General features: G+C 37.5%; 1 pseudogene; it reads left to right on the top strand.

Annotated features, from left to right (window-relative positions):
* Nucleotides 1–2,634: 2,634 nt before the first annotated feature.
* On the top strand, nucleotides 2,635–3,098 carry LOC150056337 (large ribosomal subunit protein uL23 pseudogene; annotated as a pseudogene).
* Nucleotides 3,099–3,583: the final 485 nt, after the last annotated feature.

The following is a 3,583-nucleotide window of genomic DNA, read 5'->3' as shown; positions in this document are numbered from 1 at the left end:
AAAAGATGGTGGCAATCAGGACAGGATTGAAATATAGCATGTGCATCTCGGTTGCATCCAATAGTTGAGGTTATTTTACTATCAAAACATGTTTCCATTAACATCAAATGTTTCCCACTTCCTCTAGAATAAATGAGATTTGTCAAATATACATATAAGCTGGAGGAAATGATTAATATTCAAAATTTCTCTTGGGATGATGTTGCTTTGGCAGCCCCTCTGTGTGAGGCAGCATTATGAGGCTAAATTGATGCCTGCCTTTTAGTCTCATGAAAGAGACGTGGATGTGCAGCAGTGGAGAAGGAGGTATAAAGAATGCTTAGCTTGATTGAGAAAGGTTAATTACATATGAAATGAAGTTGGGATTCAGAGGATGTTTGCTCTAGATTTTGTGGAACATTATATTAACACTGGGATTCTCTTTATTCTATTAACAAAATAAACTCATTTTGTTTGGTTTCATTTTACAGTTGCCTTAATCCCATTGAACATTTATACTATTATTTAATTTTGCTAAACATTTGTGGATAGTAAAATACCTATAGAATTAAGCCACTGCAGGATATTAAAGGCATCCACTTGTTACGGAGAGTTGATCTGCTAATTAGCCACACCAATTTTAGGGATCATTGCATCTCAGTTAAATGTATTGTTATGCATTTATAATCTTTCCATAATGAGCTTTTATTGAGTGCTTGAGTCAACTTCTGCTTTATATAAAAGAAACTTGTTGCCTTATCTAAATAGTGTGTTTGTAAACATAGTAAATCATGATAGCATTTCTTGGAAATGGTTCTCTTGGCATTATTAAATGGCTTATTGAAACCACAATAGCAAATACAAATGTGCAGGGAGAGAAGAGTTAAAACATCCAAAGAAGCTCAGCAAAAGTAGCAGGAGGGGAGGAAACACATCATCTAATTAATTAATAGGTTATATACTTTCATGGAGAAAACATATTAGGGTCAATTCTTTCATTATTACAATGGCCTTATATAATCTTCCGTATATGAGAGTCTATGCTTTTAATGAAGTAATGAAAACCATTCTCTCAACAGAGAATTGATCAGTTTTAGGAATTAAGCATTGGCTTTTTAGATATATAGATAGAGATATAGAGTTACAGGCTTTAAGTTTTGTTTATTCCTTAGAAAGAATGGTCAGGTTGAAATGTGACTGAAAAATGGTACCTGAGCTTTCTGCCACTGTAGAAGAGAGATGATCAACAGTTGCGAACTGTTGTGTCATAAGAAATGACTTGCTGAGCTGGGCACAGTGGCTCATACCTGTAATCCTAGCTACTTAGGAGATTTGAGGTTCAAGGTTCAAACCAGCCTGGGCACAAAAGGACCTGAGACTCTCATCTTCAATTAATCTCGAGAAAACGTGAATTGGGGACTTAGCTCCAGGGTAGAACAGTAGCCTAGAGCTGAAGAGCTCATGGAAAACTCCCAAGCCTAGAGGTAGGGCAGTAGCCTTGAGCTGAAGAGCTCAGGGACAGTGCCCAGGCCCAGAGTTAAAGCCACATGACCCACAAAAAAAAATAATTGAAAAAAGAAATGACTTGCTGCAGGCTGGAAGTGAGGCCTAGTGGTAGAGTGCTTGCCTAGCATGTCCAAATCCCTGTGTTCAATTCCTTGGTACCACATACACAGAAAAAGCTGGAAGTGGTGCTGTGGCTCAAGAGGTCAAGTACTAGCCTTTAGAAAGCTCAAGGACAATGCCCAGGCCTCAGGACTGGCAAAAAAAAAAAAAAAATGACTTGCTGCAAAGAAACCCCTTTCCTCAATTCCTAACATATAAACTATGAATGACCTTTACTTACTACTAAGCTCTCTTGTTATACAAGCTCTACAAATCTCTACCCAATGTCTTACCAATAATTAGTGTTTATTCCTACCCACCAATCTGGGGAAAAACCTTCTAACTGGGCATGGTCTAACTTTATTCATTCTTCTCTTCCTACCACAGAACACTGATCTTTGATCCAACCTTAAGCATCTGATCTTAGAGCAAGGTCCTTAATCATCCCTACTAATAATCAACTAATCTCAGCAAAAAGAAAGTTCTTGGATCAAATATGTACTTGTGTTCCTTTGTCCCATTATTGCATTCCTAGCCTATCATTTTCACATTCTTGTACACACTCTCTAGTTTTAAAGCCACATTTTATGTATTACCATTGAGATACTTGTTCTAAGTGGAACACACTTAGAACAAAAAGTTTATCCATAACCCCAACTTCACAATAAGCCCTTTTACCTACTCAATAAACATTTTAAATAAAATCTTGCATTATCTAAGTCTGGATTTATTTTTTATTTGACATTATAGGTTTTTGTTTTGTTTTGTTGTGGGTCATGGGACTTGAACTCTGCCTGGGCGTTGTCCCTTAGCTCTTCAGCTCAAGTCTACCACCCTACCCTTGAGCCAAGTCCCACTTCCTGTTTTCTAGAGGTTAACTGGAGATAAGAACCTCAGATCCTTTGGTGCCCCAGCTGGCTTTGACCCTTGATCCTCAGAGTAGCTAGGATTACAGGTGTGAGCCACTGCACCTGGATGACATTATAGTTATTAAATGAGACCTGAATACATTATTAAGATTATTTTTCTGGGGAAACCTTTTTTACCAAGATGGCATCAAAAGCAAAGAAGGGAGCTCCTGCTCCTCCTAAAGCCGAAGCCAAGGAAAAGGTATTGAAGGTCAAGAAGGCAGTGCTGAAAGGTGTCCACAGCCACAAAAAGAAGAAGATACACACTTCATCCGCCTTCCGGTGAACCAAGACCCCTGTGGCTCTGGAGACAGCTCAGATATCCTCAGAAGAGTGCTCTGAGGAGAAACAAGCTTGACACTATGTGGTTGTCAAGTTCCCTCTGACCAGGAAGTCAGCCATAAAGAAGATGAAGAAAATACACTTGTATTCATTGTGGATGACAAGGCCAACAAACATCAAATCAAACAGGTTGTAAAGAAACTCTATGACACTGAGGTGGCTAAGGGCAATACCCTGATCAGGCCTGATAGAGAGAAGACATATGTTCGATTGGCTCCTGATTATGATGCTTTAGATGTTGCCAACAAAATTGTAATCATCTGAACTGCATTCTGCTGGCTAATTATGTGTATACATCTTTTTCTCACTAAAAGAAGAAAAAGATTATTTTTCTGATAATGAAAAAAATCCCCGAAAGAAAAATCTCAGGACAAGATTTGTTTTTTTAAATTTAGTGTATATTTTTGCAACAGTAATGACCTAATATAATTTTAACAGAAAGACATATTATACAGTTAAACACCAATAATCCCTCAATCTCAAATTGAATTCAGCCTTATCAATTGCCTTCATGAATTATTCTCCTTCAATGAACTTCTGTTTCTTCTGCTACCATGTTGGAAATTCCACGGTGGAAATTAAAATGACTTTTAAGAGGTCATTTTATGAGCCTTGAACAATCTATTATCCATAATCAGTAGACTGATGTCTATGTCTAGCTAATGACCTTCACCTTTCTTCATTCTTACCTTTTTCTACCATTTATCTTGCTATTCAAACTTTCTATAATATCTCCTGCCAGTACTTTT

This window comes from Megascapheus bottae, chromosome 12 (assembly GCF_031878675.1).
Source record: "Megascapheus bottae isolate mThoBot1 chromosome 12, mThoBot2.hap1, whole genome shotgun sequence".
In the NCBI taxonomy this organism is placed as follows: domain Eukaryota; kingdom Metazoa; phylum Chordata; class Mammalia; order Rodentia; family Geomyidae; genus Megascapheus; species Megascapheus bottae.
Note: the sequence above shows the minus strand (reverse complement) of the source record. Positions and strands in the feature narration are given on the sequence as shown.